General features: G+C 44.1%; 1 protein-coding gene across 5 annotated transcripts in view; it reads right to left on the bottom strand.

The window, feature by feature from the left end:
• The window catches only part of TJP2 (tight junction protein 2), a 93,088-nt gene that overhangs the window by 75,503 nt on the left and 539 nt on the right, over positions 1–17,046 (bottom strand). The gene's annotated exons all lie outside the window — the stretch shown is intronic.

Here is a 17,046-nt window from a genome sequence, read left to right as displayed (position 1 = left end):
CTTCTGCTTCAGAAGTTTGCCAGAAATTAAAAGACAATGAAATTAGAGGGAAAACCTTTCAATGTTCTTTTATCTATTTACTTTTTTAGAAATGATTCCTCTTTAACACCAGCCATGCTGTGAAGCAATCTCCCAAAAGAGAACCAAGTTCTATCCATAATGAATTCTAACTAAAGGTAAAGGTAAAGGTACCCCTGCCCGTACGGGCCAGTCTTGACAGACTCTAGGGTTGTGCGCTCATCTCAGTCTAGAGGCTGGGAGCCAGCGCTGTCCGAAGACACTTCCGGGTCACGTGGCCAGCGTGACGAAGCTGCTCTGGCAAGCCAGAGCCGCACACGGAAATGCCGTTTACCTTCCCGCTAGTAAGCGGTCCCTATTTATCTACTTGCACCCGGGGGTGCTTTCGAACTGCTAGGTTGGCAGGTGCTGGGACCGAGCAACGGGAGCGCACCCCGCTGTGGGGATTCGAACCGCCGACCATGCGATCGGCAAGTCCTAGTCGCTGAGGTTTTACCCACAGCGCCACCCGCGTCCCTTTGCTAGTTAATATAAATTCTAATTTTCTTATTCTTCACATGCTTTATTCTGAAATGAGAATAAACAGAGTTTCTGTACATATAAACATGCCCATCAGAAATTCAACAAGCACCAATTTTCCATCACAACATCTCAGCATGGGGGAAGCTGCACCTGTTGAATTTCTGACTAAGCCTCTATAACTTGCTATTGAGCTGTTAAAAGACACAGAGATAGTAGCAGGAAAGAGGGTAGAAAGTGGAACATCACTGGAAAGCCAGAAAGAGAAAACAGACAAACATGCAAGCCCAGTTCTCCCACTTTCTGCACCTTGAATTCATCTGTAATCGCTATGTGCACACTCTTGAAACAGGCTGCAGAAGAGAAACTGCTAAAACTTGTTTTAGATAAAGTGAGATCAGAAACCAAACCTAGATTCTACATGCGCAGAATTGCACAAGACAAATATTATTTAAACTAATTTTGCCTTCTGTAGCAGCAAGACCAAGTTTGTGTTTTTTACAGTGGTTTTCAACCAGTGTGCCGTGGCACCCTGGGGTGCCTTGAATGGTGGTCAGGGGTGCTGTGGGCAACCCTGGCCTCTGTCCCTCTTTCCTTCCCTCTGTCCTCTGATGCCCTCCAACATCTCTGTCTCCCAGAGGATTGCACAGCTGTTTGTTGCACCGTCCCTGGCTACAAGCTCCCCAGACCATCGTTAGGCAAACTAAGGTCCAGGGGCCGGATCTGACCCAATCGCCTTCTAAATCCAGCCCGCGGATGGGCTGGGAATCAGCGTGTTTTTACATGAGTAGAATGTGCCCTTTTATTTAAAATGCATCTCTGGGTTATTTGTGGGGCATAGGAATTTGTTCATATATTTTTTTCAAAATATAGTCCGGGCCCCGGACCTTAGTTTGCTGACCTTAGTTCACTGTCTGAGGGACAGTGGACCGGTCCCCTGCTGAAAAAGTTTGCTGCCCCCTGCCCCAGACGAATGGTGCCTCTGGGGCTGTCCGGGGGTGCTTCCTAGGCCCCCGGGGGGGGCAGTGTGCGGAGGCACCTCTCTTTGGGGCGGGGGGGGGGTTAGCTCAGAGACGGCAGCTGTGGCTGCCCAGAGGACTCTCAAAGGAGAGCAGGCTCCACAAGGGGGGGGTGTTCAAAAAGGGGTGAGAGGCTGGCCACTCTGCAGGCAAGGGGTGACCCAACTGGGCTCCTGAGCCCCCCAGGGGTGCCGCAGAAAGAATGCAGTTGGTCAAGGGAGCTGTGGATCCAAAAAGGTTGAAAACCTTTGCCCTAAGCAAAGACATTCCATTTGGGCAGGCTTCAACTAGGACACAACTGTGTATCAATGGTGTACCAGGGATGTCCAACCAGTAGACCATGATCCACCAGTAGATCCCTGGCTGACCCTGGTAGATCACAGGATCCTTATCATGTACAAAATGTTATTGGAGGGGGGGGAAGCTTAACCACCACCAAAAAGCTCAACAACTCTGGGCAATCCACCCATCTCACACACGCTCCCCTTCCCTCCAATGACAGTGGGTAGATCACTGCCAATGTTTTTATACTGGGAGTAGATCACAGTCTCTTGGGAATTGGACATGCCTTGTTTTCAAAGCACCTGTGACTATTATCAAAGACAATGTTAATGCAAACGTTTACTTAAATTAAACAGACAGTTACAGCATACAGTAATGCTATCTATATGTGCCTACTCAGAAGTGAGTCCCATTCAGTATAATGGGGCTTAGATCAAGGTAAGTGGGTTTAGGATTGCATTTGCAACCCAACACTCTGTCCACTGCAGCACACTGACTCTCTTGCTCCCTGTAAAAAAGTTATTGATATTAAAACACAAAAACAGTGCAATTAACAGTAACAGAGTAGCAGTGTAGTGTAGTGGTTAGAGTGTCGGACTAGAACCTGGGAGGCCAGGGTTAAAACCCTCACTTAGCCACGAAGAACATCAGCTGACCTTGGGCCAGTCACTGCCTCTCAGCCTAACCTACCTCACAGGGTTGTTAGGGGGATTAAATAAGAAATGGGGAAACAATATACACCACCTTGAATTCCTTGGAGAAAAAAAGGTGGGATGGAAATGAAATAAACAAATAAAGTAAAAAAAGTAATAAACAGATAAAAGACTACTCAGAAGTAAGACAAATTAGCTCCTCAAGCTTCTACATAACTAGCAAAACCAGAATAAAAATGACAGAAGTCTGCAAAATAATATTTATTTATTTATTTTTGCTTGGACTGCTTGAGCACAGAATTTTACTTTCAATTTAGCATGGAATACACTCCTTCCTTAATGAAATGGCTACATGCAGTGCAGCAGTTTGGCTGTTGGTCATGCTACTAGTTCTCAGCATGTTACTTCAGGGCTCTTAGGAAACAAGATTACTGTACAGTATCTGCAAATAACCTCATACAATGAGTCGTGTCCTGAAGAAGGGGGGGGGGGTTATGTGTCTCAGAAACACAGTCTGTGTAGTTATCATTCACATTTCACAAAAGATGGAAGGATTGCTACCATTCTTTACACCAATGACGTTTCTCAGATGGCATGTTTACATTTTGGGTGTGTGGCTAAAAAAACAATATCATGGGTGGAGACTCTTCCTCTTACACAGCCCACAGTTAGGCAACACTTAGCTGAACAGAGTCCATAAGGCATTTCAATATAGGAGTTAAAGCAAGCAGCTCTGTTAAACTGGAAACTAATGTTTAATTTTTTAAAAAATCAACACTACTCTGGAAAATAATGTAGTTCCTAAAATATCAGGAGAAAGTATGATTATAAAGGGAGAGCTAAAACCTGGCTCATCTATTTGTGGACTAATCAAACATCAAATTCAATGTAGTGTACATTGCAGAACTAGTGTGATGGGCCCTGTGGACTCACTTGGATTTGTTTTCCACAGACTCTCTTATACATGCTACCATCACAGCAACAGCCAGGCTGCAAGTTAAGCCATAGTGCGTCTTGAGCTGCAGCTGAACAAGGTAACATTTCCTAGTTATGTATTTCAGCTGAAAGAGTCTTTACAGTAAACCCGCAGCTAAAATCTGAGCCATAAAATAGGACCAGATTGCAACACTACCATAGCCTGGGAGGTGGTTTTGGTTTGGTTTGGAATTTCAGTTGAAGAGTACTGAACACATTAGACACTTACCGTATTTTTCGTCCCATAGGACGCACCTAGTTTTTTGGGGGGGAAATAAAGGGGGAAAAAATTCCCTTTATTTCCCCCCCAAAAGCAGGTCGGGGAAACCGAACCAGGTCGGGGAACAGCGGGATGGCGGCGCTGCGCCTCCCCGCTATCCCCCAAGCTTGTGGGGCAGGCCGATGTCTGTCCGGCGGGCGGGGCGCTCTGTTTTAGGGTGCCCCGCCCGCTGGGCGGCAGGCTGCTATCCGCAGCCTAGACAGCCCTGCGGGACCTCCCACAGGGCTGCCTAGGCTGCGGATGTGTTCCTAAAGCCTGGAGAGCGAGAGGGGTTGGTGCGCACCGACCCCTCTCGCTCTCCAAGCTTCAGCGAAAGCCTGCATTTGCCCCATAGGACGCACCCAGATTTCCCCTTCATTTTTGGAGGGGAAAAAGTGCGTCCTATAGGGCGAAAAATACGGTAACAATAATGGTGATCTGAATCCAGATTGACATGCAGAATGTTCCATATACACATAGAGGCTTTTCAACCTCCCATTCTGGAGGGAGCCCCTTGCAACAAGTTCCTCCAAAACTGAGGTCCTTCTGAAGCAGCCTTCCCTGAGGCATGAGACGCTACTACCTGCAAGAACAAAAACCAGCTATGCTCATACACACATGCACAGGCCTGCATTGCACAGAGGCGTGGGCATCTTTACAATCCAGCATAACACATGTTGCTTGCATGTCAGTTGTGCTCCTTGTTTTGCAGCAAAACTTAATTTCTTCTCCAGATTCATCAGCGTCATGCATGCTGATGTGGCACATAAGCTTGATTTGGCTATAATAGAAAGGCTTCCTAAGTGACAAAACATATTCTCAGGTACTCTCTAGAGAAAACACCAAAGAGCAACATTTCTTGAAAATGAAAGCTAAGTAAATTCGCCATTTGGCTACTCTTATTGTCAGGCAGCTATGCTGAAAGAAGAATTTTTCCAAAGCCTTCTAGGGACATGATCAATATTCTTTCTGGTAGCCAGTTGACACTGGTGCACTACCAGCTCATCACCAGTGCAGGACTCCTAAACTGACAAAGGCAAAAACCTATGAAGTGTACCTTTGTGTATATGTCCTTTTGAAATGCCTGAAAGCAGAGATTAGGAAAAAGTGGGATCCTGTTTTATGTGTTGTATGATCCAACCCAGCCCTGCACACATGGATGTGTTTTATGTGCTGGTTATTAATCACAACAATAAAGATTAAATATCTAGAATCTGTTGTTTGTGCTGTGAAGGGAAAATGAACTGAAAATCTTTTTTGAAGCTTGCCTGACATCAGGGTACTTAACCTGTGCTTTTTTTTCAGAAGGAACTCGCCAGAACTCAGTTCCAGAACATCTCAGGCAGGTTGCCATTCTAAGAGAATGAGGAAGGTGTTCATGGTGAGTTCTGGCACCTCTTTTTTTTTTTTAAAGGATAGCATTGCTGGGGTCCATGAACCAGCAGTAAGGGAGAAAAAAACCCTATGCAATAAAATTAATTGTATGCAAAAATTTGTGTGTATGTGTCTGTCTGAATTTTTCTGGGGAGGGGGTCCATAGCTTTCAACAGATTCTCAAAGAGTTCTATGACCCCCAAAAGGTTAAGAACCACTGCCTTGCATTATCCCATTCAGTAAGAGTATTTAGTTGAAGAGGCTTTTTGGAAAAGGGAGGTGGAAAAAGGAATGCTAAGAATCTTGACTTTCTATTATTCAACAGCACAAAAATCTGTTAGGTTTCCAATACAATGTTAAGAAGTGTATTTTTGAAAATGAGAAGTGGGAAATGTGCTCAGGGAATATCCATTACGTTCCTACTTGATGTGCTATTGTTCTAAGTCTGCATTGTCTTATCTACTAAGTTCTTGTCTCAAAAATTTAGACAGCAGCTTAAAATGCCATTCCTGACCATGCTTTCAATTTATCGCAGCAACCCCTATGTTAGCCAAGGGCATCACGGACATGCCCCTCAGAGAACTACTTCAGCTTCTGCAACTTCCTAAATTAATCACTTCTCCCATTTGCAGACAATGCCTGAAGCTTTCTTGCACACAGCTAGAGAGTAAATATTTGCTTTTTACTGTTACTCATTTTCCCAATAAGCAACTTACCCTGGATGCTGCCAAAGGTTTGCATGTCGGACCACAGGGAGCAGTTCTCTCTTGTTAAGGGGAGTGATCCCAACTGCAGCTTCAAGAATGGTTATGTATTTCTTATACTTCATCCTGCCTCCTTCAATGCGCCACCAAAAGAAGTGACCACCTGTGTTCGGCTATAGCCTTTAAAAGCATCTTGCTCCAGCGATCTGACTGAACTACATCCCTGTTTTTCAAAATGGATTTCACACGCTGCAAACCAGAGTTATAAAAATAACTTTTGGTAAAAGTGTCTTTAAAAATCAAGAAAAGAATTCCTGACAGATTCTCCTGAAACGTCATCGTTACATAATTCCAGCGATATTTGAATAAAGCACTAATGAAAATGAATCAAGAGACAATCATGGTTCTAAGCCTAGCCTGATAATGTACACTCTCCAATTTACTAATCCTCAACTAAATCTCCAAGGCTTATAATCTTCCAAGTACTAATGGAGTAGCAGGTGACTTGTCTCTCAAATCAAGTGAAAGGCTGCTGAAGATCGGCTTGCTAAACTTTATGTTGCCTTCAGTATTCCCAAATAAAAAACCTGATGTCCCCAATTTTTATGATCCAAAACGACAGCATCTTAAGGACCTAGTTGCAATTGACGGGTGGGGAAGGAAGTGGTACGTGGGACTCACATTTATTAAAGCAAAATACACAGATTTAGGAGGTACTAATAAATTGCATTCCTTTCTACTGCATCTTATAAATGGAGAAGACTGTACAGAGTGTTGTCTCCAGTTAGGAAATGTGGGAAAAAACAATGGGTAACCTCCTCATCTCCACTTTCAGGAAGAGTGTGTCACAGACAACAAACACAGACAGAGGAAGGCTACTAGAATGTTCTGTGGGCTAACCACATGGGGATTTTATTTGCTGCAGGGCTGATTACAGTGGTACCTCGGGTTACATACGCTTCAGGTTACAGACTCCACTAACCCAGAAATAGTGTTTCAGGTTAAGAACTTTGCTTCAGGATGAGAACAGAAATCGAGCAGCAGCAGCAGGAGGCCCCATTAGCTAAAGTGGTGCTTCAGGTTAAGAACAAACCTCTGGAACGAATTAAGTACTTAACCCGAGGTACCACTGTATTAAAAAATTCCTTCCAGTAGCACCTTAGAGACCAACTAAGTTTGTGATTGGTATGAGCTTTCGTGTGCATGCACACTTCTTCAGATACACTGAAACAGAAGGGTGAGAGGGTGGGGAGGGGTATTACTCAGAAGGGTGGTGGGAATGGGTGATTGGCTGGTAGGTGTGGTAAACCTGTTGACAACTGTTAACGACTGCAATTGGTCTTACAGGAAAAAGCAAGGGGTGAGATGGCTAAAAATAGCTTTATCATGTATAATGAGATAAGACTCCAATGTCTCTATTCAGACCAGGTCTCTCCATGGTTTTAAGTTTGAAAATAAGTTGCAATTCAGCAACTTCTCTTTCCAGTCTATTTCTGAAATTCTTTTGTAATAAGACAGATACTTTTGAGATCTTGTATAGAATGTCCTGGGAGATGGAAGTGTTCTCCTACTGGTTTCTCTGTCTTGTGATTCCTGATGTCAGATTTATGCCCATTTATCCTTTGGCGTAGGCTTTGGCCTGTTTGACCAATATAGAGAGCTGAAGGGCACCGTTGTCATTTGATGGCATATCTGAAGGAGCGTCTCCACCCCCATCGTTCTACCCGGACACTGAGGTCCAGCACCGAGGGCCTTCTGGCGGTTCCCTCACTGCGAGAAGCCAAGTTACAGGGAACCAGGCAGAGGGCCTTCTCGGCAGTGGCACCTTCCCTGTGGAACACCCTCCCACCAGATGTCAAAGAGAACAACAACTACCAGGCTTTTAGAAGACATCTGGGTTTATTGCAGGCTCTGGTACCGGTGTCCATGTTAAGTCTGGTTGTTGTATTTTTGTGGGTGAGTTGTTTAAGATTGGGTGGCTGTCTGTAGGCAATGAAAGGTCTTCCTCCCAGAGCTTGAGAAAGAGAACTGTCATTGTCTAGGAGAGGTTGTAGGTCTCTTATGATGCGTTGTACTGTTTTAACTTGGGAGCTGTGATTACTAGTCGTGTTCTGTTATTATTTTTTTTGGGGTCTGTCTTGCAGCAAGTTCAGCCAATCACCCATTCCCACCACCCTTCTGATTAATACCCCTCCCCACCCTCTTACTGTATATAAGGGTCTGGTGACTTCTGTTTCAGTGTATCTGAAGAAGTTTGCATGCAGACAAAAGCTCATACCAATAACTAACTTAGTTGGTCTCTAAGGTGCTACTGGAAGGATTTTTTTTTATTTTGTTTCGACTACAGCAGACCAACACGGCTACCTACCTGTAACTGGGTTGATTATAGTTTAGTTTCAAAGTCTCAAACAGCAATATCAGCAACCGAAGAGAATGCGGCTACTATGCTCCTCTTGTGGTCTTGCTGCTATGCTGCTATGATCTTAGCCATGGTTTGGCTTGTCATGCACACTGTGGTCATTGTTTGTCCCCTCCAGACAAATCATGAGCTGTAAATCAAGAACATACCTTGATGACAGCTTATGGCTTGTCCGGAGCAATACAAACCATAAGCACAGGTCCAGGTGACAAATTAAGCCAAACCATGACTTAGCTTACAGTTGTACAGCAGGACTTGAGCCACTGCCTCCACCTTGGGAGTCTGCATGGTGCACACAAGCATTTGCACTAAACCATGGTTTGGCTTAGCACTATGCAGAAACAAGCTCACTCTCTAGAATTATTTGCCATCAACAGAATAGTTTAATCCTACCTTCTCCCCACCCAATGTTAGGCTGGTACAGAGACGGCTTCTCTTCACCAGCCTCTACTGCCAGAAAGCAGCATTGCTGGTGGTGCCACAGAAAACTACCACCAGAGGATGTCAGAGGAAAGCCCTGCAAAGGATATGGCAGTAACTTTAGATCCACTGGATCCAAGAACCTGTGGATCTCACAAGTTCAGGGTCCTCCAGGCTGACATAGAAAGAAACTAGAAAGAATCCTTCCCCACCTTCTGACCAGGCCAGCAGGAGCCAGCAGGGCTTGGGAGGCAGCAGTGGCCCAGTCCCTCCTTAGCACAGTCATGGCGCTTTGAGGCCAAAGAAAAGAAAAGAAGTCAGAGGGCAGAAGGAGAACAGAGACGTTGAAGTTAGAAAGGTTCAGGATGAAGCTCAAACATGAATGTTTGTTTTGGAGCTCCCTCTCCTCTTCGGCTCCTCATTAGTCTCTCCTAATCACCGTGATTGGCTTAGGATGCCAGGTAATCACCTAGCCTTTGCTTCCAATACCAAGAGACAAAGAAAAAGGCCCTGTGCACCACCAACCATTGTGTACTGGCACTTGCAAGTGTGTTGTTGTAAAAAATGACCAACGCTGCTCAGACAAAGCAAATTGTGAAGGTTCTCAGGTTCAGGGCAAAGCCACTGAAATACAGTAAAGTCACACGGCCATGCTAGATATTTATCAGCATGATTTAATTAGGGCATAACTAATGTGTGCAGACATGTCGAGTGGGAAGAACAGCTTTGAAAGTGCAGGCCACATACACAAACACAACTTTTAAGTACCTATGCAAAATATTACAATAAATTCGGGGGGGGGTACCCAAAAATGTAGTAAAGATACTTTTGCACAATTGGAGTCTCCTTCCTTACTGACAGGACTGAGAAGCAACGGAAAGTGATTTCACTTGTTCTTACAAAATAAACAAAATGTAAAGGAACTTGGGGTGGCCTATGTGGTTCTTTCCTCTTCTGTTTTAGCCTCAGAACAAGCCTGTGAGGCATGTTGGGCTGAGAGTGCATGACTGGGTGCGCCTAAAATGACTCTGTGAGCTTCATAGCCAAGCTGAGATTTGAACCAGATCTCTTCACTCCAAGTCTGAAGCTCTAATTTTTTCAAGAAGAAATTGTGCTTTTAAAACCCCATGTACTTTATGAAGATGTTGCTATGGATTGAAAATGGAAGAGACTCTTGAGTAGGAGAAAAATGTAAAAAGAATTTTATCTTCAAACAACAAGAATGTAATTCTAAATTGCAGTTTATTTTGCAACCCTCTCTGTATCTGAAACTGCTTGTTCAGCTGAGTTTCATCAACTATGGTTTACTCAAATATAATCCCATGAACTACCATGTAATCCCATTTATCTTACTAAATTTACTCCTTGTCCTACGGGCACCTCTGGCACCTCTGCCCCTTGGTCCCTCCTGCCCTTTGCTTGTTGCATATAATAATTTCGCAGAAGACTCCACATTTTACTATTGGAGACAGTTAGAAGATGGTTCAGCATGAAAGGATAGTGGAAATATATCACAAACAGAGGATCTGTACATTTCAGCTACATGCAACTGAAATAATTGCACATACAAGCAGGGTAGATGTCAAGCCACAATTGTTGAGTTTATCCTCCTTACCAAACGTTCTCATTCTAGAATTACATTTGCACGTGATATCAAATCTTAGTTTTGTGAATGAGCCTCAGTCTGATCTATATGCTTTCCCTCCCCCCCTCCCTTCTTCTCTTTCATGTGGCTTCAACAGCAGAAGCATTTGTTTCAATTGCTATTATGTCCAAAACCAAACTATGGCTTAGTTTTAGTAAAATAAAATGTAATCCATGGTTTCCGAATCAAATACAGGCAGCAACTGTCACGAACACATCTGCCCCAAGTAGAGAAGCACAGCACAAGTTAAGAAGCAATCAGACAGCTGGGAGCAGAGAGCGGGAAGGAGAGATGTCTGCTTACTCAAGAAGCACTCCCCTGAGCCCAAGGAGTAGACATCTGGGAAAGGCATTAGGAAACAAACCCAGAAACACAAGGGTCATAGATTCAGGATATTCTGCAGAACCAGGAAGCACTCCTCAGAAGGGTCTACTGACACGTAAGGTATGGAAGCTCCAATAGAGCGTCCGAGACTGTTTGTTTTGCGATAAATCTTCAAGCTAATTACAACCTGTGTGCTGTGCTATCAAGACGGCCTGGGCTCCTGACAGCAACCATTTTCGGGGCATCCAATCGACATTCAATCACCAACACACGGTTCCTTTTGGACCCTCAAGAAGTTGGGTGGGGTGTAACAGGGTGGAGTACAATTATACGCACTCTGCCAAAGCATGCGAGGTCTGGGAATGGAACCCCTGTGCAAAATGGTTGCTGCCTGTAACTAAAACACTTCTGTCCAATTTTCCCCATCATGGAACTCAAGGCAGCATTACACAGGGTCCCAGACAGTCGCCTATCCAGGCACCATAGGTGCTGGCTCCCGGGGGTCAAGGCTCTTTGGGCCCCGTCAATCTTTTTTGTTAGGGGTTCAGTCTCTCCCCACCCCCCCACCCCCGTTCAGGCCGGGCATGGAGCAAGGATGTCTGAGACATTGTGCATGGGGCACCAGGGCACCTGTTTTTCCGAAGATGGCACCTCTGCCAGGCACTAACCAGACTCAGACCTGCTTAGCTTCAACCAGGTGGCTGCATCCCTTGCCCTCAGACCATGTCCTGAGACTTCATGATCCCGGCTTGTTCAGATGAACCATTGTTAACATTAACCACAATTCAGACATAATGGCTCATTTCCAACCATCATTCCAGGCTTTCGAAAGTGGAGAAGATCTTAGCTTGTTTCAAGCCCAAGTTCCCTGTTTTGTACAAACATGGAAACTGAGGTTCAATGTTAATTAACAAACCAGGAAAACATGTGGAACTCTGTGTTTATGGGATGGATTCTTTTTGGGAAGTATTGCCTTGTCATTTTCACTTGGTTTAAGTGAACTAGATTCTCCCATGTTCTCACTACATTTCTGCTTGTTTTTTCCTTCTAAAACCTTCTGATTTGTCATATGGCATCATTTTAGATGAATTACTAAGACAGAACTAAGATATCTGAACATTTACAGGAAAAAACAAGAAGTGCAAACAAAGGAGAAGCCGGTTCAAATTGTTTGGTCCATTTGGCAAACTTCACAGGAAGCAAGCACAGAAAGAGGGGGAAATACTCTGTTGCAATGTTACCTCTAGTAGTATTTGAGAAATCGCTTTAAACTAGCACATTAATGACAACAAATGTTTATGCTTTTGAACCAGGGAAGATGAAAGTCTCCATGCCTGAAGAGAAATCAGTGAACAGTCTTTCACAAAAATCTAAGCCAAGTGCTGAGTAGATGATGTCTGGAAGACAGAGAATTTCAGGGTTGAAGGAAATCAGAAGACAAGAGAAAAGGGTAACAGAATAACAAATAAACTGGAAACGGGCAGAGGGGTGTGTGAGATTTTTTTCGGGGGGGGAGGAGACAAGCGGGAAAGGAGAATGGGAGAAGAAATCACAGGAGATGGGCAAAATGCTTTGAGAGGCATGTGGGGGTGGGAAGGGGAAAATATACAACAAAAGCATTCTCCACTTGGCGAGCATCTGGATCAGCCAATTCTGCCTAAAATGGAAAGGCTGGCTCCCAATACCTCCAGAATCAATGTCTGTACTAGCATGAAGATTACATATCAGTAGAAAATGAAATCAGTAATTCCCAAGGGCTTATGCACCTCCACCTGCCTCCATTTTATGGCTTCCGCTTCCCCTGCACCACCATTTTGTGATGGCCTCTATGATTTTCAGCCATCTCATGTGCGTTTTGGGGTAGAAAGTCTTAGAACATCTGCTTTACCACTTTCTTGTAGGGAAAGTATGGCAACCTCTTGAACATTTTGGTTGTCCATAGCTATACTTTTCCTAGTTCACAAGGTCCTATTTGAGATGGGGCAACTAGAATTGTGCAACATATTCCAAATGTAATTGCACCACAGATGAAGTGCTGAATCATACTGGAGACAAATCATGCGAAACTCTCTCTTCTGTACAGTCAACTCTGTACCGTACTCCCTTTGTGTTATATGGGAGTTTGTTGTTGTTTAGTCTTTTAGTCATGTCCGCCTCTTCGTGACCCCATGGACCAGAGCACACCAGGCACTCCTGTCTTCCACTGCCTCCCACAGTTTGGTCAAACTCATGCTGGTAGCTTCGAGAACACTGTCCCACCATCTCGTCCTCTGTTGTCCCCTTCTCCTTGTGCCCTCCATCTTTCCCAACATCAGGGTATTTTCCAGAGAGTCTTCTCTTCTCATGAGGTGGCCAAAGTATTGGACCCTCAGCTTCACGATCTGTCCTTCCAGTGAGCACTCAGGGCTGATTTCCTTCAGAATGGAGAGGTTTGATCTTCTTGCAGTCCATGGGACTCTCAAGAGTCTCCTCCAGCACCATAATTCAAAAGCATCAATTCTTCGGCAATCAGGCTTCTTTATGGTCCAGGTCTCACTTCCATTCATCACTACTGGGAAAACCATGGCTTTAACTAGACGGACCTTTGTTGGCAAGGTGATATCTCTGCTTTTTAAGATGGTGTCTAGGTTTGTCATTGCTTTCCTCCCAAGAAGCAGGCGTCTTTTAATTTCGTGACTGCTGTCACCATCTGCAGTGATCATGGAACCCAAGAAAGTAAAATCTTTCACTGCCTCCATTTCTTCTCCTTCTATTTGCCAGGAGGTGATGGCAATGACATCTTCCATGATCTTCGGTTTTTTGATGTTGAGCTTCAGACCATATTTTGCACTCTCCTCTTTCACCCTCATTAAAAGGTTCTTTGATTCCTCCTCACTTTCTGCCATCAAGGTTGTGTCATCTGCATATCTGAGTTTGTTGATATTTCTTCCAGCAATCTTAATTCCGGTTTGGGATTTATCCAGTCCAGCCTTTCGCATGATGAATTCTGCATATAAGTTAAATAAGCAGGGAGACAATATACAGCCTTGTCGTACTCCTTTCCCAGGTATGGAGCTTACTCCCAGGTAATTTGGATTTTTGCCATTCTGGAAACAAATTAAGCCATTTTTTAGTTCTATCCAAATGCTTGTATTAAAATTCCAATAGCAAATCCAAGATTTAAAGTCCTTTAAAAATAATTATTATGGAAGTACTGCAAGGTGAGACTTCAAATCACAATGATTAAAAGTTAAAAAACACACACATGGTAGAAAATTATGTTAGCTGAACAAAACAAAAACAAAAAAACCAAAGTGAGAGAGCTATCTTGTACATGGTAAAATATGTAATCATTCCATTTTATGAAGTACTTAACAGCTGACTTGGCAGCACTGAGTTTTTGACTCCCTCCATTGTGATAGGAATTTTATGGTCTTAGATATATGGTAATGTTCATAACTGCACATACATAGATCAACACAGGAAGACCAACCTGGAACCATTTTGATTCCCAAACTGACCAAATGTTTTCTCTGCAAGGTCAAACTGGAAAAGTCTCCCCATTGTCTCTTTCCTCACAAATCCTGTCTCAAGAATATGTCTGTTTGAATAAGGTGTGAGCCTGTGACCTGGCCCAGGAAATAAGTATTTTACCACTACAAAAGAATGGCCAGGCTCCCCGGGAAATCCAATCAAGTAACTTGCCAGACAGCAGATAAACTGTGACAGGAGAAAAAACAACATTTAAACTTCTGTGATGTATGCATAATGTTTCTGGGGGTGGTCTTGATCTACAGGAGGGGAATTTCAAAAGTCTTTATAAGGCCTTGCATGCCATTTTTCTGGGTCCTCCTCCTTTCCTGCGGGTGAGGGGAGCACCCTGTTGCAACAGATCAATAAAGATCAAGCTTACTAGCTGCTTTGCTTCTCAATATTCTCTGGTTGGCCTCTGTTATTTTCTCCTACCAATAGGGAACCTATGTAAGGACTCTATATGGGCTCTTGGATACCCCATAAGGGAAAAGGGCATATTTTTATTTACAACACCATCCAACCCCAAATTAAAGTTGAGAAAAAATAAAACTTTTCCAGGCTCCTCTATCAGGATTCTTTTGCACATTTACTTATTCAGGCTACCATTAAAAAGCTCAAAGTTCAACAAAGTTCAGTGCTCTGGGGATTAAATGCAAAGGCCGCATTCAATTACCCATAAGCAAGATAGAAATGTCAGACCCAGGACATTTGCACTGCCTGGTCTAATATTGAAGCTTCCTGTCAGAACAAAATTAAAGATCTTGGCAGGTAAGGAAAAAAGAAAAAGAAAAAAGGCCTTGCACATTGGCTTGTCTATTGTTTCTGAGTTTCTGCTGTGGCACCATCATTAATAAATAAGGCAGGAACCAACCCTGCACTATTTCCCCAGTGTTTAAAAAACTGGACAGACCTGTTAGGAAGAACTTAAGATTTCATTCTAATACAGACAGGAATTTCTGGGTTTTTAATGATCTGTTGCATGGTTCATCGTCTCTCCCCTACTCACTGAAAAAGACACATGTACAGCCTCCTCCTTAAAGCATTCTGCTAGCAGAAACTCTGCTGACCACAAGCAGTTTTTATGTGGGGATCATATGGAACTACGCATTGTTGACAAGGCAGTTGCCTAACTAGCAAGGGTACCTTGAGCCCTCGCTCAGGACGCAGCCCAGATGGAACCCAGAAAGCAATCATCTGGGTGCTCAAGTGGGCATTTCCCAAGGGCACAGACCCTCCTAGTTGCCATCCTATCCATCCCCTAAGGTGGACTAGCAATATTTTAGAAGCTGGAGAACACAAACTGAATAACACATGACTGTACTTGGTCGGGGGGGGGGGGGGGGAGCGCTGCCGTGAGGCCCAAATGCAGTTCTCCGAACCTCTCTCTCTCTGCACTCAGAGGGACTTTCCCCAGGCCACTTCTGCTGCCTCGCCAATCCACTCTGCGGCCCCACTCCAGACCCCTTCCAAGTGTTTCTCCCCCTTCCACTGCCCTGGCTGGAGAAAGTCCTTGCATCCCGATAATGCCTCCTGCTTGCCTGGACGAGGACAGGTTTACTACTCTGCTCCCAGAAAGTTGCCCAGACCCTCAGACTGAAAAAAGTTCCTCATCCCTGGCCTAGTGAGTTCAGGGCTTTGCAACAATCTGAGAGAGATTGCTCAGAGCTGCAGAACAGCTTCAGGCCCGAACAGGACGTGACACTGACTGGACATGCATGAATGCATGCCTTTTAGAGTTGTTGTTCTTCTTCTTCTTGCTGCTGCTAAAAGCGGTTGAAAGGAGGGATCTATTTGGGATCTGCCCTTATGCCATGTCCCCAATCTAAACCGCCTCCCTTTATTTGCCTGTGTGTTTGCTCTGGGTGGCGCTGGGCTGTGGAGAGGAAATGCACTGAGGAACCAGCGTTGGGGGAAAGAGTTGCAACCCAAACCCCCCCCCCCCCCATGCTGCAGCAATAAGTCTCACCAGACACATACGCTCCCACAGCTGCTTTTAGCAAAATATAAAGGAAAGAAAGAAAGAAGACACACATTCACACAATTGTGTTCTCAGTTGTTCCGGATGAATGGACCTGAGCTAATGGGTACAAATTATAAGGTGTTTTGACTGAACAGCTACACCTGAAGTTGACACACTGTCTTTGGCTGGAATTGCCCAAGTGGATTTCAGGCAACAGATAGAAGCTGGACCAGATGACCTTTGAGGTCTCTTCTAACATAATGTCTGACCTGCACCTGCAAGAAATCAGTTCTGCAGAGTGCAATGCTAATATTAATGCAGGCTCCTTCAGTGTGTTGGTGACAGCTGAACACTTTGTTTAAGGCAAGCCCACACAGACATATAATTTTATTATGTAATTTGTTTTAAAACTGCTGATGTTATTTATATGTTGATGAATGTTATGTCAACATCTTTTCAATGTTTGATTTTTTCAGTACAGTATCTTTTTAAAAAGCTTTCTCATGTTGTACATTACTTAGAGCTCTTTGTTGACTAAGTGTATATAGAGTCTGTTAAATAAAAAATAAATAAAACAAATCAGCATGACACAGGATGTATATAACAGAGCACACCACCTTGGAATGCCCCCTCCTCCATTGTAACTGGGCTCCAAAGAAGCCTTCTACCCAAGACAATTGTGGTGCGGATGAAGGAGGACTCCCTTGCTCCCGGCCCTGAACTTCCCTGCTCAAAATGGCTTGAAAAAATACCCTTTTGACTCCAACAGAAACATGTTTCAGCCCCAAACAAACTGCAGTTTCGTAAAAGTAATCAATGATATCTGAAAATACGAGAAGCGCATCACCTGAAAAACCGAAGGTCTTTCAAGAAGTAATAAGCGTATAAGTGGCAAAAGAAAACAATGTTAATGTACAGTATCAGCTTTCAATTCGAATAGCTGCAAACCCCTTGGAAGCGCC

Source organism: Podarcis muralis, chromosome 11 (genome assembly GCF_964188315.1).
Source record: "Podarcis muralis chromosome 11, rPodMur119.hap1.1, whole genome shotgun sequence".
NCBI lineage: Eukaryota > Metazoa > Chordata > Lepidosauria > Squamata > Lacertidae > Podarcis > Podarcis muralis.
Note: the sequence above shows the minus strand (reverse complement) of the source record. Positions and strands in the feature narration are given on the sequence as shown.